Raw genomic sequence first — 20,736 nt, 5'->3', positions numbered from 1 at the left:
TTTACGTGAATTATATAATAGTCAGGAGATAGTGCAGTCATAGAGGTGTGAGCCAGGCTTTTCTAGGGTTGAAGCTATGCGTGATTTCCAAGTGTTTTCCTTTTTTTTTTTCTTTTTTTTTTTGCTTTCTTGTAGCATGAAGCAATCTAACAGTTTTTAGTGATTTGCCTTCAGTATGTTCTTTATTGCAATAAAAAAAATAGAGAGGAAAAAGTTGTTTTATACCATTCCATTCTAGAAACAGCTAACTGCCTTAACTTAATGGTACTATACGATAGTATGGGTGTGTTCTTTTACAACCTTACCTTTTTCATTTGCCTTTTTTGCTTGTTCTATCTTTAGTTAAATAGGAAATTCTTTGGAGTGAGAGGACAATGTTTTCCTATAATTTTATACCATAGGACCCAAAATGTATTTGGATTTCTTCAGTATTGCCTTAGGATAAACGACAAATGGCATATAATTATAAGTGCTGAGATTTTAAGATATGGGGCATGGTGCTCTATAGTGAGAATGATTCTTTTTTTTTTTTTTTTTAATAATGTGAATTCACTTCTGAAGATTCTTTTAAAAATCTAATTTGCTCCAGAGTCTTTAGAACAAATGCTTTACTTCATTGCTAAAATGTAGTGGGCTCTCCTAATGAAGCTCTGTATATTTTTTCTTTTTGAATTTCACCATTTTAAAGCCTTATATCTGGGCTTGGGTTTTCAGTAGATATTTTTGACCCAATTTTCTAATTAAAAAGTTGCTCATTGATTTAGGCAAGTAAATTAGAGAAGCTGTTAATTTTTGGTTTTTCTTTCTTGTGTGTACAAATCACATATTAAATGTTGAAGGTTTTCTGATGACAGCTCTTCATTCCTCTCACTATAAAGCTAATGGTACCAGTTGTGTTACTAATTAGTTCAAAGAAAAGAATAATAAAGAAAAAATAAAAATATATAACTACCCTAGTTTCTTTGGCTTGATGACATTTTTAAGTATTCATAACAGTTAGACAGCCATACTGCGTTGTGTTTAGTTTTCTGACAGCTAGTATTGCTGCGGGATATTAGGGAAAAAGTGGAGAGAATCAGTGGAAATAATAAAAAGAAGAATGATCCTAGATTCTGATATGAAGGCCATTTTTCCCTTATTTTCATGGTGAATTGCAAAGTTGCTGGTCGTACACCTAGACTAAAAGGCGAAATAATATCTGAGAGTTTTACCAAATACTGCAAAGTACATACCATTTAAGATTAGAAATTCAGGTGTAAGCTGGTGCATGGTGTAACGCTGATATCTGTTTATGTCACAGGACTCCTCACGTATTAAGTTCAAAATTCATAAGTAACACTTTTTATGAGTAGATCTTGATATTAAAATGTGGGGAGATTTTTGGTTGTCAATGGCAGCTGATCCAGACGAACCACTCGGTTACAGAAGAACTGAATTACCAGGGTGATACATTCATAAAATGGCAAATGCAGCCCATTAAGATCATGCAAAGTGTTTCTAAAAGAAATAGTGAAGAATGAGAGCCCCTGAAGGCATTAATCTTATTTAGAATACTAGGTACAATCTGGTCATCCTTGTTCAAGAAAAATGAATTTAAATGAGAACAGATGGAAAGAAGTGCAATTACAATGATTAAGCGAACAGAGAATCTATCATATGAGAAGAAATTAAAGTGTTTTATATAATAGGACCCACTTGTTTAGCCCAGTGAAAAGAAGGCAGAAGCACACAACTCCTCTTTATAAATAACACCAAGAGTTAAACACGCGGAAGAAGAGGAGGATATTGCTGACACTCAGATAAATGCTTATAAACTGGCGCGAGTGAAGGCAGAGCAGAAGCGCTGGGAGTCCTTCGGCGGCAAATTTTGGATGCTGGAGGAGCGTCCTGGAGCGGAGGGCTGCGCGTGTCTCCGCTCCTGGGCTCCTTTGCCGCCGCCGGCCGCGGGGCGAGGGGCAGGCGGAGCGGGTCCGTCTGACCCGCCACGGCCGCTGCGAGCTGGAGGAACGCCTCACGGTGAAAGGGCTGCCGGAAATTGTATTAAATAATTAATAAATGTTAATAAACGTTCTATTGATGGTGCTAGTAAGCAAACATTAAGGTGATCTAAAGCTAGGTGAAATATAAGAACAGATAAAGCAAATACTTCATATTTGACAGTAAAAATAAATTGTCTATACGGTTATTATTTTTAATGCCTCTTTCATACAGAAGTCTCCAGCAGACTCAAAATAGTGAATTTCGTTACTGTATTTATAATGAGAGCATATAAAAAAGGTTGAAAATTAGAGCCCTGGTAAGTGTAACGTTTTCGGTATGTTAGCAAAAAACTATATTAATTTATGGATGGCAAAAGGATACATTTAGAAAATTACAACTTAATGGGCATGAGTCAGCAAGGCTTGTGAAAGGTGAATCATGTTAAGCAAATAAGATTCCTCTTCTTCCATTCACATTTAAAGAAGTAAAGAGGTTTAGTATTCCTCCATTTTAAGGAAGCCTTTTATAGTTTCATGCACAGATTTTTGTGTAACCGCTCTGAATATGAAGTGGATGCTTAAGATTTTGAATACAGATAGGTGAGCAGGACAGTAGTGCAGGGGAAGAAAAAAAATATCCATTTTTCTGAAATTGTTGTAGAATCCTTTTCTTTTCTCTGTTGGGATCTTTCTCTTTAATATTTTAATTGTTGATTTAATTTAAGTGAAAACATGTAAGGTAATAAATATTTCAGGTGATACTAAAGTAAAGAGATTGTTTAAATGGCAGAAGGTTGTAGTTGCTTTACAGTGTAATTTTGATAAATTGAGTGAATGGACCAGGAGGTGGGAAATTAAATGCGATGGATCTAAGTGTTAAGTGATGTTCCTGGGTTGCAGTATTACACAAGTTAAGTGTAGTTGAAGCAGATGTTGAATTAGCTAATAGCAAAGAAGAAAAAGTTCAGTGCGTGCTTATTGACAGATTCAGCATTAAATACTTACTTCATTGTGTAGTGGCAATAAAAGCTAAACTGTCCAAATGGACATTTAATATGAAACCAAACCTATTTTATAAACCAGCTTGTATGGAATAGCTGCTAGGCCAGATTTCCCTGTTTTGGTAGTCTACTTTTAATCCCTGATACTTCTATGCTTTCAAATAGAATGAAGACCTGTATTTGGAAGAGAAGTTGATAAAACTGGGAATATGTGGTCTAGAGAGGTGGAAATCGGGTAGCATGCAGTGAGGTTCAGAGCCCCTCTTTGGCCCCTGAATTCAGAGGGAAAGCTATGAATTCTGCCTTGTGGACAGAGGGTGAGAGTATCTTTGAGAGAGGACTGGAGAATTTTTTTCCCATTTATTTTCCATATATTGTTTGTTTATTGTTGTATATATGGCTGTATTGCGTTATTTGAGTTACAAAACTTGGCACCTCGCTGAGGTCCTCAAGAGGACTCGTCTCCAGGAAAAGGCGTGCTGCTGCGTCCGGTCCGCGCCGTCGCTGCGCGTTGAGTTAGCCCGTGAGTTACCTCGCGAGGATCGCTGCGGCGCCTTGCCTAGCTAGAGTTAGTGGCGCGCATGCGTCTGCAGGATCAGATGTCGCTCATCAGGTCTCTGTTTAAAGTAACTAATGACCTTTTATGCGAGCTGAGTTATGCGAGGGAGTTTCCCTGCCTCCTGCGCTGTACGTTTGACGCGTCTCTCGGGAAGGCAGGCAGCGATGCTCGTGTTACCACTCTTGTCTGCACTATTAAAAATCTGCAGCATTTTAAAAATGGGTTGCGTTCTCCTCAAACTCTTGCATTCATGTCATGGCCCCAGGAGCCAGGTAAACCTGGCAGACCCTGCCCCGGCAAGCAGCATGGAGATGCCCGTGTGCCAAGGGAGCCGCGGCCCGGCCGCGAGGTCGGGCACGGCCGAAGCCGCCCCTCGGCGCTGGGAGCAGCAAAGGCTCCTGCTGCGCTTTTGAGCTCAAGAGAGGTTGCTTTCTCTTTGCGTCTGTCTGAAAAGCTGACGCTGGCCCTCTGAAAAGGGATGCCTAACCAAATCCTTGTGAACCCAACAGACCAGGCAGCATGGTCCTGGCCAAACTATGCTGATGATTACTTAGAAATTATAAATATGAATAATGAGATGTTTGCTGGAGTTACGGGCACTGTTATTTCAATTAATGCATCCATTTCCTTGCAGAGCTTGCTTGGAAATTTGTGTCCCTCATAGATTAGATACTACTCAGCTGTATTCAGGAGGAACGTACGACAAGATCAGATCTCGAGGACAGGAATTTCAAAATAATGAGTGTTTGCATACCTAGCTGAAGATAAAAGGGGATGGGGCTGTGCGCTCTATATGAAAATCAGGTCCTAGATAACAATTTCCTCCTTTATCTGTAAGAGAGATGAAGGTGTTTGGAGCCGAGCTGTTGGCAGTATCAGTGGGAATTCTGTGTAGGTCTTTGCTGTCTTATTTAAGCTCTATGTAAGGTTGTCCATAATCAAACAACACCTGTGCTTCAGTGTTGCACATGTATGATTTGCTTTTCATGATTTTTCTCAGTGATTAGTGATCACTGCAAAATAACAACAAAACGATGACATGAGCAAAACATGCTGCCTTACTTATATTTATCATCGTTATTAAGTGTTTCTTTCCTTATCTATCTTTCTTTTTAGCAGAGATGGTAAAAGCATGAATTATTTAAATATATTTCTCCTATTTAGATTATATGAATTTCCACAGCATTTTTAGAGCAAATTATTAGAAATATATATTTTTAAATACAGTTATAATAAAATAAATATATAGTAAATATAGTTAGTGTATTCAGTGGCTATGATAAGTATTGTAAGCATGTAAACGTGCCATCCAGTCTTGATTTTTCCACCAGATTTTACTGTCCACTGGCAGAAAAACAAGCAAACTGCAGCATGGCATGGCTTTATTGTACCACTGTTCAGTAATTTTTATATACTGTTTCCTTTCATAATTTGAGACATGTTAATGATTTTTGTTATAAATTTTTTTATAAATATTCTTACTGATGGATGATGCATTTATTTAAGCATCAGTGGACAAATAAAGTTATCCACGGGTGACTAACAACCTTGAATAAATACCATTTCACTCAGCAGCTATCCATAGTACCTTAGCAATGCAATTACATGCCGGGACCTATTATCCCAATTAATGGACTGTTTTATATTCACTGTGCATTATACTTGAAACTCTTTAGAGGCCTGGCCTTCACTTAGCCAGAGGCAAAAAAGAAATGTATAACAAATCACCAAGAAAAGGCTTTCATTTACTTTCTGAGATATGTAGCGTGTAATTATACTTTAAGCATAACTAGGAAGGCCTCAGAAATGGCCTTTGATTTAAGTTGGAGTAAAACTATATATTAAAACTGTGATTAAATATAGTTATCTTGTTTTCCAATATATTGTTGGTAACTGCAAAAGTAGACATTTTGCTATCATCTTCCTACATCATCATTTTTTTGTAATTATTTTGCCAAAGGTTAAGTTTGATGGTTATTTATTAGATTCATATAGCTTCCCAGTTTCCCCGCATATGAAATAAGAGCAGCAATTCGTGGGGACCTTGTATTTGCTGGATGGGTGAGCAAATGAAATAGCCTGCTCGGAAGTACACAAGCCCTCGGTGTGTTGCTGCTTTGTAAAACGTCAGCCCTGGGCTATGTTTTACGACGTTGGGATTTGACCACTGGAGTTTAACTTTACTCCCTCTGGTGGTTTCCAGAGCTGTATTACCAAAGCCATAAAATAAAACACAGTTGTATTTCTTCTCCTTATTGTAAGGTGCATTGATTGCTTCTCATTGTATATTATAGCAAAGGGGCAGTCTGTTACGTAAATTTATTGCATTTTCTTCATGATAATTACTGGAAGTTATTGAACAAGGCAGGGAGTTATGACCAGTAAGTTCCTGCTATAGCTGAGGAAGCAAATCCACAAATATTTAGTGGATCTAAACAGCTGTAAACAACGCATCCTGCTTACAGCCCGCGAGGGATTTACAGCTTACAGGGCACTTGAGGATTTTTTTTAAGAATCGTGCTCCCGCTTCTGCAAATTCAAATTTGAAATACGAGCTGCGGTAAAAAGCCCCCCTAGGAGGTGCCACGTAGGTCCCTTCCGTCAGGGCGAGCGGAGCGTTTCGGGGCTGCTGGGCAGGAGGCGCGTGGAGCCCCCGCGCGGGCCCGGGGCTGGCCACGTTCCCCCCTTGCCGAACGCAGCCGGCCAGCGGAGAGGTTGGGAACGCAGCGGCCCCGCTTCCCAAAACTCGGGGAGGTTTGTGTTACGCCTCCTCCGGCGGCGGCGAGGTGTCCTGAGCCAGCACTGGCGCGGGAGCGAAGCAGCCCTGCCGTCCTGCCGGCGGAGAGCCACAGGTGGAATCCAAATGTGGATGTATTTAAAGATGGAGGGTAAAAAGCAAAAGGAGTCAAAAGAAAAATCAGTGAGTCTAGAACTTTATCACTAAATATATAAACTAACTTGTACAATAGAAACAAAAAGCTGGCAAGTATATTAATTCCAATTAAATGTTGATGACTTTGATAAATGTTGCAATCTCAATAAATATATGTGATCTTCACATTATTCTTCATTTATTGACACCGATGTACTATTCTGAAGAAGATTCATCTTCCACCAAAGACTTTTATTGCTATAATATTTCACAACTGACTAGCCAATTTCTTCCTTTATCTTAATATTCACAGCCAAAATAAAGAACTAACAATATCCCTAATGACTGACTATGTCAGATATAAAGACAAGGAGGGGAAAAAAAAAAAAGACTTGGAAAAGAAAATTCCCAACCATCATTTACTGTCTCATACTTTGGCTTCAAATATAATACTGGAACTGGTTCAGAAATATAGTGGGTTTTTTTATTCTGACCTATTTTTCAGTTTTTCCTCTCAGCCTTTTTCCTTTTTGAAGGACAGAAGTTGAAGATGGCCTTTGCTGAGTCTCCAAAGTACTTAAAATTTTTTTGCTCGCTAGGTAGGACTGTAGGCAATTTAAGCTCTTTGATTTCTAGGATTTCACTGGGAGGAAAACATTTTACAAAACTAAAAAAATTATCTGTTCCCATTTCATCGGGAAGCTGAAACAAAGATTTATCCAGCAGTCCCTGCACTGGTGGTAGCGCTGGACTAGAGCGCGAGTCGCTCCGTTTTAGCCGCCTGTCGGAGAGCAGAGGAGAGCAGAGGAGAGGGCGGGAGAGGGTAACGGGGAGGGTGGTTGGTGCCCTGCTGCGGGGCGAGAAGGCAGAGCCCAGCCCTCAGCGCCCCGGCCCAGCCCTGCACAGGCGGGCGCCCCGGTGTCCGCAGCCCCACGTGCAGGGTCATCAGCGCCTTAACTAACTTTTAGGATTTATTGTTTTTCAAGTGTCTTGCTTAGGACTGCATAGATGGCGAATATATTTGTGTTGCCTGCAAGTATTCATTCCAGAGCACTGGACATGGTAAGCAAATTTAGTGTCGCTAAGGATGATAACTGTCCAGTAGAAAGAATTCGGTCATAAAAGCAGAAAGTTAAGGTCTACGGAAAAGACTTACAGACCTATAAATAAATACAGATTTCTTTTCCCCTTTGTGCGGTATTTTAGCAGTGTTAGTGATAGGGAAAGAACAGCGGTCTCCCGTTAAGAATTTTCCTGGAAACTTGGAGAGCGCTGAGTGTCTTTCTGATCCGCTGCAGTGTGATGATGATGATCAATATATATAAAATGCATTTTATACCTATCATATATTATAGCATTACAAAGTTAATATTCATATTAAATAATGTAGTGGGTGTTGCTCTGGTGTACCTGAGATGAACAGAAAGGTTGGATGGTTTTACTTGCAACCATGCAAAATACTCATAATAGGTGAGCGAACACAGCTTTTCTATAATAAAATGAACTTTGGTGCCATTTCATTATCACAATAAGACGTTTCCACGAGTGTGGTGTTGTAAGATAGTCCTTTTATTGGATCATTTAAGGCCAGTGGGGCATGCATTATCTCATTTTAACACGCACCTTGTGGGTTTTTTTGTTTAAGTAAATGATGGATGCTTCCAGTCCAACAGCTTTTTTGTGTACAGAACAAACTAAAGAAGGTGAATAATGTGACTATGGGAATCTTTTAATTTAAAAAGAAATGTTTCTTAATTAGAGCTAATCATAGAAGCTTGGCAGGAATGCTCACTGTATGAGCAAACCTCGCCAGCTGCTGTGTGCTTATATGCAGTAGGTACTACATATAACACACTGCTTTTACTTGGTTCATTTATTTTTTCTAGGGACTTCCTCTAACTACTTTTTGCAGCCGATCTAAATTTTTTTTTAACTTCTATGCTCACACAATTTCATTAATATTCATGTTAGAGGTATGGTGGTACCTAAATATCCACTATGCTGAGTGCAGATACGTCAAGTTAAAGAAACTGTCCTCTCCTGAGGAGACTGCAGTTGAGAGAAGCAAAAAGATAGAACATATATCTGTACGGATTAAACGAAACGAAATAAAAGCAACAAGTGGTGTCCTGCTGGGAAGCTGGCATGGCCTCACAGCAGCCTCCGGGACAGGGCCGCGATTGGAACAAGCGGGATCTCTCCCTCGGCTGCCGGGGACGCTCGGGCGCTGCTTTACCCCCTGCTTAGGCTCTGCTTTTTCTGATGTAGTTCAGCTGTAAGAAATGCTCTGGGGAGGTTCATTTCTCCGTTCGCCTTCTGCTTGCCGTCCCTTTCTGACCCAAATAACATCTTTAGGGGTGTCCTTCTTCTGGCTCTTCCGCATCAAACCAACTTTTATCTTGGCTTTTAAGACCCTGCCCTCCTCGTCCCCGCTGTCCATATTCGTCCGTCGGCTACCGGGATGTCACCTTCCGCCTGCAGTTGGCTGGGGCTGCTCAGCCTTGTCCTTTCTTCCCCGCCGGCAGCTGTGCTTGGGGAGGAGCGTTCCTGTGAGCATCGGTGTGGGAAGCCACATCGTTGCTCTGCTTCGGGTCCTTGACGCGCTCTTCTGTGCAATGCCCAAAAGCGCGCCGGTGCCTTGGCTGTTCTAAACCCACCAGCCTATTATTCTGGCCTCATTTTTTCCTTGTATTTCCCCAGCTACCTCTGACCATCTGTTGCATTTTGTCTGATATGTACAACGTTAGCTCCCAGAGTCTTCCTCCGAGTGGAAATACAAAAATAATAGTTATCTTTCCCAACATTAAATTGTTAACTTCTTGTCTAATTTATGTAGTGTAATCAATATCAATGGAACTTGTAAACCACATTTTCACAATGAAAAGCAGTACAATAGTATATAATATACAATCACTATTACCATTATAAATGGTATCTTTCTTTGCAAAACTTGAAGTATCACTTCATTTTATTTTTGTATTCTTTATTGTATTCTGTCAGAGGTTTAAGGAAGAAAAATGTGAGCGATTGTAAAAGGAAATTTGGGCTGTGAGTAGAGCCCTCCCTTGTTAGTACTTCTTTCAAAAGTACTCTGATTTGTTGTAAATATAAATGACCTTGAAAATTTCTTTGAAAATATTCCTTCCTCTTTGCCATTACATAGCAGTGAATTGCTTGGCAGGCTTTTCTTTACAGGGGAAATAATGAACAGGAAGAGATAATAATCACAGAAGTAACAAAAGGTATTAACACCCTTTAACTGAGGTGGCTTGCTTTTTTTTCTCTCTTTTTTTCTTTCTTTTTTTTTTTTTTTTTGAGAAAGCACAGCTACAGTGTAAGGACTGCTCAAAATCACTAATGTTTTCAGAGTCAAACATCCATTCACTTCAAATAACAAAAAATAGAAATAACTACCTATGAAAGCATGTATTACAGAAGATATTTTTCATTAATTGATAAATCAGCTGAAGCCAGTAGTAATAAAGATTGCTATTATCTGAATATATGTGATTGACCACTTAGATGAATTGCTAGCACTGTAGAAAGGCTTGTGACTAACAGAGAAAAGTCATTTAGTTCAGGGAGGTCTTGCAGGCCTCATAAAATAACTGTTGATTATAATTATACGCTGATCTCTAAAATATTCTCTTGGGAAGTAGAGAGATAATGAACAGAAAAAATAAACTGATATACTTTACTGATATCAGCAATACAATTTTGCAGCCAATGGCATATTGTGAGAAGCTTTTCAAAGCTTGTATTTTTGCTAACCTATTATTTCATCTATCTAGTTATTCATACTGAGTAAAGCAGAAAGTTGTACATTTGCAAAGTCACTTATATAGGCAAAGCAAACTATTTTTGCATTTTGTCAGTTGTCATGCTTTTAAAAAATCCTGGTTTTAGCTGAGTGTTTAGACCTAACGTAAACAACCTAAAAATAGATCTGAACTTCTCTAACATCAGACAGTAATTGTTGCTGTGACTTTTGGTGGAAATTTTCTGCTAGCAGCATTACCATTCTTTATCATGAGAAAAATGTTACCAGTATAAAGATTGCACTTGATTTTAACATGTTACAAATGTCCCTTCTGCTTACAAAGTTTCCAGAATGCCAAACTTATTTTCACACTGATTTGGTGCAACAGAGAAGCATTTTCCAGTTTTCAGGTGGAAAAGCAAGAATCAGAGAAAATTGCAGCCTTGCTCAAAATCATACTGACCTAAGCGTTAATCTTGGTTCTCGCTGATCTGTCAGCTGTATTGACATGTAAAAGGCACACGCTAAGCGCCTGTGTTCATTTTCTTATTAATTAGAAAGCATTTAAGAAGAATGAGGCTAGTGAACACTGACAGGATGCCACTGTCCCTGGTGATTTGAAGCCCTAAGAAGGCTTGTTATGTATAGGAGTTTCAGGGTAATACTAGGGGCACCTGGAATGGTTTTAACAATCTTGTGTTTCCCGCAGCGTTAAATCTATAGTGGAGAGCTGTGGACACGTTTAAGGTTTTTCACATTGCTTTTCACGTTCTTACCTTTCTAGGCTGTAGAGTTCTTTGTACTAGAGTTTCCCAGATTTATAAATACATAGCGCATTTCAAGACATCAAAACTCACTCGCACTCTTAAGCCTTAAGGATTGTACAATTCAGCAAAATGGTTAACAGTGCTGATATTTAAATTATGATTAGCATCTGCTTTAAGACGTACTGAAATGAAGGCTAGAGCAGGAGGGCATCGCTGTATCAGTTGGAACAGCTTTCCCGTGTCTCTGACCTCCTCCTCCTGCCTCTGACAGCTAGGAACGCTTCTTTTAAAGAAAAGAAAACAGGGACTGGAAAACAGCTGCCAAATGCTTTTAAAAATGTTACTCTGTATATGCTATGGGGAATACCACAAACACACTATCTCTTAAAGGCAAAAATAAGAAGTCTTAAGTTTGATCAATGTCTCTATTATTTCCTAATGCCTTTTCCAGAACTAATTCTTAGGCTTGTATGGTATTACAGGCTGCAAAAAATCCATAATCTTAGTCATACTAATTTTCTAGATTAGGGTATTGTATTTGTCTGGCTTTTTTTTTTTTATTGCTCTTACTCAAAAACTACATTTTGAGTGAGCTCACACCCATGGATAGCTCTTTTAGCTATACTTAAATCCTTGTATAGTCTACTTATGCCTCAGAAATATTCGTATTTACTAGAATATATCTTAAGCTTCATGGGATGGCATGACACTTATTTGTCTTTTGAACTGCGAACGCTAGATCATGTGGAAGATACAGAGACAAACCCGCCAATTCATAAATATTGACTTAGTTCTATTATAATTTTGTTTCAAGATCTAGGAAAGGATCTAAACATACATAAGTGTGTAATTGGACAGAAGCATCCTATGGCTAAAGCGTCTTCGCTTAGGGTAAAACTGGCCTTCGTCCGCCCATGGGGTTCAGCCTGCAACAGGCTGGCTACTTCTCTTGGATGCTGAGCAGTTTCCATTCTGCACTAGGACTCCTCATACCGGACTCCTCAAACCCAGGAAGATTAAGCCACTCGTGTGAAATCCTAATGGAGTTCAGTGCCTCCCTGGTGCAACTTTTTACTTCAGCGCGGTTTTAGCACCATTGACCTCAGCACAGTGACAGTGGGGAGGAATCTGGCCACTTTGTTGGCTGCACTGCATGATTTCCAACAGGAATAGTAAACACCAGAGACTGAACTCCCTTATGAGCACATCCTCTGCCGTTCAATTTCTATATTAATTTGTGAACATCAGGTAGTGGTTAATATTGTGGGTCATGAATAGTAAGTTATTTGCCCATAGCGGAACTCTGACTGTATTAAAATGTGATATTGCAGGGTAAACAAGAAGTGTATACTTTAAGGGTTACAAGTATAGGAATGTTTTGTCTTTTTTAGAGGCCAAGAGCAATTGGCCACAAGTCAAAAAATAGCCAGAAGCAAACTAAGATTCACCACCAACAGACTGATTTGCTAGAGGTGAATCTGCATGTTTTGCATATGTCCAGATGTTCTTTTCAGTTCATTGCTGGCAAGCAGCCCAATTAGTCTAAATCATATCAAATATAAAGCTTTCGTGGCAGGTACAATGGAAATGTATACATTGTATATATAAATCTCCAATAGGATTCACTATATAACTATCATTATGGCATTTTAAATTACCTTAAAAAAGGATGAGAGAGGAAGAAACAAACTGATAGTGGGAAATTATTTAGAAATTCAAGAATTGTTACATGCAAGTTTCCTGTTTTTAGCTTTGCACTTCAGAAGACCCTGGTCACACAAAGCAAAGGAGGAGATTGCATGATTTTATGAATTCATTTATTCAGAGTATACTTTTTGGTTGGTAGGAATCCTCAGCACAGGTCGCTTCTTGTTAATCATTGGCCACAGTTTAAATGGGATTTGCAGGGTGAAGACTGAGTTTGACCTGAGTGAGTCTGGTAGAAATTTGGTTCATTTCCTGGCACAAATATCATTAAAATAACTGTCTCATCTATATATCTCTTATATAGCTATACAGGATCAGAATATGAGCTCCATTAAAAAAAAACAGGTACCTCATGGGGCTGCAGAAGCTGAGCAGAGTGCAAAGCCCTCTCCTCCTGGTGCCACTCTCGTGCACAGCGGTGTAATGGGAGCAGCACGCTGAGGGTGCTCGGAGGTCTGCTGCTGCTCGCTGGTGCATACGGGGCACAGCGTCTCCTTCTCTGGGAAGCAAGGTTTGTTGTTTGCTCTCCAGCTATTTTTTAGTGTCTGCAGTATTCATGTAAGGTAACAGACAGCACATTGCACCAGGGTTCAAGTGTCCTCTTTGGGGCTCAGCTGTGAAGTAAGGATAGTGATACTCATCTCTTTGCAAAGTGCTTTGAGATACACAAATGAAAAAGTTCAAATGTTACCTAGCGGATGGTGTTATTATTTGGTGAGGGGATGCAGTTCCTAATATTGAACTCACAAGTATGTAGCACATTCCAGAGCAAATTAAGGATGTGGTTTTTTATTTATTGTGTGCACTTTAGCAATTCTCGATCATGTCTCATACAGCATAAGAATAATGCGTAATATACAAAAAGTACAGAGTTAGCTGTTTTTAACATCTTGATGAATGTATGAACATATTGTAAGATAATTTTTAAGCAAGTTAACATTTTTGGCTACGTAATTATATGAACTTGCCTTATGCTAAAGGGAGATGGATTGTGCATGATGCTTGTGAGAGAGAAGAGACTGACACAGCTGATCAGGCTGTTGGTCTACGCATGTCTAGTTTTAGTTAGTGCAGTGATACTCCATTCAATTGCTCCCTTCTCTATAGCTTTATTAAGCCAGATGAACAGTGCTGAACTAGACAGAAGTGTAATTAATATTGAACATATATAGATGTTGGACCTTGTCTGAATGTTGATCTAGCTTGCTTCTTCTGAAGGAATTATTTGCATTTTGACTGTATTAGAAACAGTAGGCTTTTTGGAAAGAGATTTTGAGGTCAGATCTGCCACCTGGCAAGTGGTGTAGAAGTTTGTTGGGAAAATACGCCATAATTACAGAGAATTCTTCTGTTGGGGATAGAATATCACATCAGTGCTCTTGCTTTGTTTACCTTTCTTTTATATTGCAGTAGTGTTTATGATAACATTAAAATCACAAAAGTTACCTTTCTTTCAATAAAAAAAAGTGGAAGAATTATCATTGCCATCTCATTTTCAGGGAGGTAAGCTTAATGTTAGAGCGTAAGTGCATTTGTACTGAAACCTATAAAGACTTCCTAGGTAAGAGCACTTTTCTGTAATAGTCAGATAGCCATCATATTCCTCTTTTGCAAAAAAGAAATGCAGACCACTTATTTAGGGCTGCCCAGCACATCAGATGTTCAGCAGGAAGGCAAGTGTTCTGCCCGGAGCTATTCGAATGGGCTCCACGGCTGCACAGCCCCGCGGTGGCTGGGCAGCTATTGCAGAGGACCCAAACAGTTAAACTGTGAGTCCAAGCAGCATATATAATCTAGATTTCTACAGGAGTATTTCATGTACTCAGTTAGGGAGAATGTCAAAATTCATGCTGCTTTCTGCCTTTTTCCCCCTATGGTCCAGCTTATTTTCTCTGAATCGGGATTTAGTAATATTCTTGTATCTGAGTTAAGAGTGATATACATAAAATGCGTTATTTGTTATGCAGTTTAATGAACAATTTTCTGCAGAAGAAAAAGAACATCAGCTGTTTATGATCATCTATTACTTCTGGAATCAACTTGGGAAAGGACATTTTAGGTTTAGTATTCCAGTAATTCCTGTTGCTAAACTTTCAGAAAATATGATTATTTCTTAATGCAAATAGAACTGCAGTGATTTTCTTTTTTTCTTTTGTAAAACATAGGTGTTTGTTATTCCGCGTACTAGATATATAGTCTATATCTTGTTTTGGTCATGATTGCTCATGCTACCATATGGGAGTTTGTTCACATTCTCGTTCAGCTGAAATCTGTTGCCATGTGTTTGACTACTCATAGTCTTTTTTAAGGCTTGTCTATTTTCCACAGCTAAATTTATTGGATTTCTTTTTATAAAAGATAAACAATAAAGTCAGACGTGATGCTAGAACAGTAAAGACTAGAGAAAGCAGTTACTTTACAATATGGCTCCTCTCTAATGATACTCTTAAATAACAAGTCCCAGAAATTATTTTTGAAGCAGGAATGATTATTCTTACTGAAAACCGTTGTTAATGCATGCAGCCAGTTTCAAAGCAGGCATGGGCAAACGTGGCCGTACTTGGAATGTCCCGGGGCCACTGACTTTTATACGCTGAGAGAAACAGCTGATTTCTCAGAGGTCCTTAGACTTTGCTGAAATGTTTTGGGGAGGCGTGCAGGGATCCAGGAAGAAACGTGGAAGTCTCCAAGGTCTGGGGAGTTTACAGAGATGTTGCTGACCGCAGGGAGCCCTGGGCCGAGCAGTCAGACCTGCTGATGGTCCCACGCTGTGGAAGAAGCAGTGCCTAGTGGGATCATGAAGGTCATCGTGGCTCTCTTTTGTGCATGTCCTTTTAATATTACTGTATTAGATAAATCGGGCTATTCGGTAAGGAAAAAAATGGCGCGTTTCTTGTTTTATGTTGTTTGCTTCCAAGCAGCTATACTATCATCAGATTAGAGCAAACATACAGATTTTAGATGCACAATGTTGACTTTGTTTTCCAAACATTCGATACAAATAATTCTAAAGGTTTAAATATGTAGCTTTGTTTACTTGTCTTCTCACCTATGTATATGAACAAACAGCTTTTTTAAAGCAGTTTATTGTTGTTCTGATACATCACTGTTGCTCAACAAATCTGGTTGAGTTGTGTGCGGGTTTTGTGTGGCAGTTAGGCATCCAGTTGGAAGAGCCTATCTGCGTGGGAGTACTGCAGCGCTCATACTCATTAGTTCCCTTTGCAATTCAATGAGCTTGGATAGAGTGAAAATAGGTCTGTCAAACAAACCATGAAACTGATGACTGACTGAAAAACAGTTTAAAGGAAAGCACAAAAAAAAGATATAAATTCCCCATCAGCACCAAGCTGACTATATTATCCCTGGTCTGCCACATAACAATGTAATCTCCCAAGTCTCTGCTGCTTTCACAGGCCTAGGATGAGAGAGAAGTAATCTAATGAAAACAGAATTATAGCAAGTGAACACAACTTTGAAAACGATATGAATGCAATAGGAGGATAGAAATAAACCTTAAAACAAACAAAGGAGCAGATCTTTTGCTTTCGGAAGAGGAGTCTTGGGATCCAGTGAATGCTGCCTGTGAGAACTGAAGGAGCTTTGATGTGTAATTTTATGCAGGTCTTACAGAGATGTGTGTCAAGAGATTGCACAGATATTTCTGTATGAAACAGTGTTACTGCGTATGCTGGTTCCTCCACACCGTTGTGATGGACACCAGACCAGTGAGAGAGCAACACCTTACTCCAGTCAGTACCATACTGTGAAATCTGCAGAAATCTCATAAAATCCACTTTCTCCAACCAGTTCCACCTGTTCGTTTTGGGGAGTCAAAGATTTTTCTGTTGAGAACAATAATTTCAAAGAGACATTGCAAATTTGTTTCTCACTTAGGTTATTTCTATGTAGCTGGAAGAATTTAGCCCAAAATTAGCTATGAGGAAGTCAGGTCTGTATGTGGGGTTTTTTTAAATTGAAAAAGTGTTATTGTTGCAGTTTTCCCTCGAATTTTCTTTCTCTCTCTCTCTCTCTCTCTCTTTTTTTTTTTTAATGTTTCTCTCCTAGACGCTTTTGGAAGCACAGGTGATTTTGCAAGCAGTGATTAACCTGTTGCTCCCTGCAGCTCCACTATGCAATCCTCAGACTTTTCTGCCACAGTCCTGACATGAAAAGCACTGGAGGGCCATTGACCACCGTGAATTTTTATAGCATGTCACAATTGCAGAAACATCTGTGCACATAAAACATTAAAAAATTGCTGACAAGACCATAAATCATTGAAATGCTAAACACTAAAATATCAGTTTTGCAGTCAGCCATTAAACAAAACTCATAATCTATGAAATTATAGATTCCAATGGAAAATGCAATATTTCACCTCACATTTAGAAATCTAGATACACACTGTTCTTTTTCTTTTGCAAAACACAAAGCTCATCAACAAAGATATTTCTGCCAGGGTATATAAAGTGGCTCTATCCATCATTCTCATGTCAGAAATAGATCCGTTCCAAGTTAAACCTTATTTTTCTTACACGGCTTGTCAGATCTAAGGGGCACAGACTGTTTGTTCTGCTCAGATGAGTCCCAAGTACATCAGTAATAAGTTTGCATGTGGGTAGGGTGCACAGTATTTCTTCAGGAAGGAGTTCAGGAGCTGCATTTCCAGAGTGATACAGGACCTAGTTTGAGCCTGTGCTCAAGGCCACGTTCATCTGCCTGTTTGTTCTCCACCCGTAGATGATGCCCATTAGTCTATAGGGCAACTCTCCTAGGACATGCCTGGAGAAAACGTGGGTACAACCTCTGCTTCAGAAAATATTCAAGAGCATATTTACCTTGTAGTGCAGATGAGCTGGCAGGCTTGTACCTGGCTTTGCTGTCTTCGGGTCTCTGCTGGCCTTGAATCAATGCCATATGTGTGGTCAAAAAGGACATTCTGGAGAAAGTCTTTCCAAGAAAGGCAATTTGATGGCATCTGCCACAAGAACAGGCAATATCAGTACCCCAATTCAAGTTGAATCAGTCTATCTACAAGGGCAACATGGTTTTAAGGAACTGGCTCCTTCTGATCTTTGTGAGATGAGAGTGACATACATAGCCAGGATGTTATATACCTGCTGTGACTGTTACCTTGTTTCTGTTCTTAACAATCTGTGCATGGTAATATATTCATGTATTTTTATGAAATACAAAATTATCAAACAAATATCTTTGCTAAAGCTGTTTTTTTTTCAAATGTACCCTGTAGTTCAAACCTAGTTAGCTACCCAGAGGTAGTAGTTTGACTGTAACGCATGAACTGAAAAACTGTTAACTAGTTTAATTAGTAAAAAGCCATAACTGCTTTTTGCATCACCCCACTTGATTGGCAATGCCATTTCAAATAAAAAATGACCTATTTTCAGGTCTTTAATAGACTTCCAATCTTTATAACACAGGTTTTAGTTTTGGGATGGGCGCCAGAAGGTCTTTTTCTAAAGCCAGGAATGTAGAAGAGTGTCTCCAAGTATATGGCGTGCAGAATTGCCATCCTGACCTGAAAGTCTCATGTGGTTTCAGTGTAAATGTGGGTCAGCTTAGTATTTGATTGAAGAGAAACTCATCTTGAAGTAGTGTGCAAGATTCAGGGCTGTAACATCAGGAGATGAACTTACAAGGGAATTGGCTCAGCCCCCACCTCAGCCTTCTCAAGTATTGCTGTGAGGCCAGGGATGAGCTCGTACGTGGTGGATTTCCTAGATGTCATAAAACCAAGTGGTTATTTCAGTTACTGGAAGAATCTTGGGAGAAAAGTCTGTTTACATGTAGGCAATCTTCTTTCTTTTTCTCTGTCACAGTTCCCCTTTTCCCACTTTACGCTGTCTGCAAAATGTAATATTGCAAGCAACAGACTAAAAAGAAGAAAAGTTTCTTTAGGAAGCTTGTCTTGCCTTCAGGGCAGAGGACTTGAGCAGTGAAAGAGCTGAGATTTTGAATGAGTGCAGTCAGTAAAGTTCAGATCCCCTGAAACTTTTCACTATTAAAGTTATACTAAGCTAGATATGTTCATCAAATTCCAGTATGCACAATTAAGTTTCCACTGATGCTTCCATTAAATATAGTATTACACTTTACTTTTTTCCCAAAACTGTCATCTAGTGGACTCCTATACTGCTGAATGCATTTCATCTCATAACAGTACTGAAGGAGGTTGGGAAAAATAATTCCACTGCATTTATAAATTCAGTATTTTTGCCAGGATACCCAAGATACAGTTTGTCAATGGGAATGATGCATATTTTCAGATGAAAATTTCTGCACTGTTTAGGAAGCAATCTCACTCTGATATATTCATTCTGTAATGCCTCCAGTTGTTCCTTAGGTATTAGAAGAACTGATGCTGATGAACATAATACACTAGTAAATCAAATAAAGACTGTTGGAGAAGAAAATATATGTTTCCAGAAATTATTTTCTTCTTCATGAACTGAAAGGAAAATGATAGAATAAAATTAAAATAAATGAGATCGTACTAGGAGTTGTATAATATTCACTGGAGGGAATTTTGTATAAATTTTTGTCCATTTTTTTTTAAATCCTCATCTACTCTGTTCATAATCCTGGTTACAAGCCTGATTATTGCTGCACACTAATTCTGTGTCATGGAATCTTTGTGCTCTGGTTGTTTAGTTTAATCTGAGATTGTAGATTTACACACAAAATAATTAATGGAGTGTTTTTGAATCCCTTGCATGCTGGCATAGATTTTAATGTCCTGAATTAATAGGAGGGAGTTGCCTGAGATGATAAAACAGGAAAATAAATCACCTCAGAGCATTCAGATTATTTGCATGTTTCCACAAGGCAGAACAAAATTAACAGGTAACCATCATGAAAGCAAAATGTATCTCTGTTGATTCTTCAAGTAGGTTATAAATACAGGAAAAATGAATATACATGCCATTCATGAAGTGCTTTTCATCTTGAAGCACTTTATAATCACAAAGTGAAAAGGCTCCTAGAAATGGGAGGGTGATCAAAGCTTTTCAGGAGGGAATTCAAGTAATATTTGAGTTCTGTTAACTCTTGATAACCAGCTCTACTTATCACTTATCTTGATTATTCTTTGTTGTATGGGTGGTTCTTGTTTTAAACCCAGTTTGAACGTGGAGACAAAAACTCATAGGATCAGGTTTGAAGGGACTTGAAGAAGTCATCTGTTCCAACTTGCTGCGGCAGCAGGGGCAGTGGTAAGGCCAGACCGGGTTACTCAGGCCTTTATCCCGTCAGGTCTTGAACAGCTCCAGGGATGGAGACCACACAGCCTCCCTGGGCTCCCATTCCTGGGGCTTGACTGTCATCCCATGCCCTGAATCCATCCACCAGTCCTAGCCTTCCTGGTTTCCAGCAATGGGAAGTTCAGATTGTGAGTGATGTGATGGACCTAGTTCTGCTTTGTTTTGTAGGTATGTTTATATACTATGCAGAATAAGTGCATGAGCTTTCGTTAATTAGAGTACTCCATAGATAGCTGCAGAGGCGTTTGTTTCTGGAAAGAGAGATAAAAGCTAGGAATTTGTGTGTAGAGCCTTTGACAGATGGCTAAAGACAATCCTGGCTTGTATAAAAATGCAGGGGAGATTTTGGATTGGGGGATTAAAGAGATGTAGGGAAATAGATCTCTTCCAGGTAGAGGCTATAGTGACCAAAAGTTCTGAACATCAAATCTATATTCGATGCAGCCTATTTTGTCCCAGCAGTCTTTCCCAGACTGCACCTTTTCCACTTTTCCTTGCTCCAGAATTTGCCACTCTGTCAGACTGTGGATAACCTCAGTAGTAGGAGGTCTCTATTAAAATGCTCTCAAGAACAACAGTTAACAGTGTTGATGTTTTAATTGTTCTCATGATGTTCCAGAGTCACTGCTGCACTGAGAAAGTGTACAGATACACAGCTCCCAGAGGTACTTGTTTCAGGCTTTTAAGACATAACAAAAAACAGCCTATTAACATTGGGTTCCAGATTGAACATTTTCTTCATAACAAGAAAAGTAGTTTTATATATATTATTGCAGTGTTGGTTTTCCTTGGCTTGTGATTATCATCT

Source organism: Apteryx mantelli, chromosome 13, assembly GCF_036417845.1.
Source record: "Apteryx mantelli isolate bAptMan1 chromosome 13, bAptMan1.hap1, whole genome shotgun sequence".
In the NCBI taxonomy this organism is placed as follows: Eukaryota; Metazoa; Chordata; class Aves; order Apterygiformes; family Apterygidae; genus Apteryx; species Apteryx mantelli.
This window is presented reverse-complemented; position numbering follows the sequence as displayed.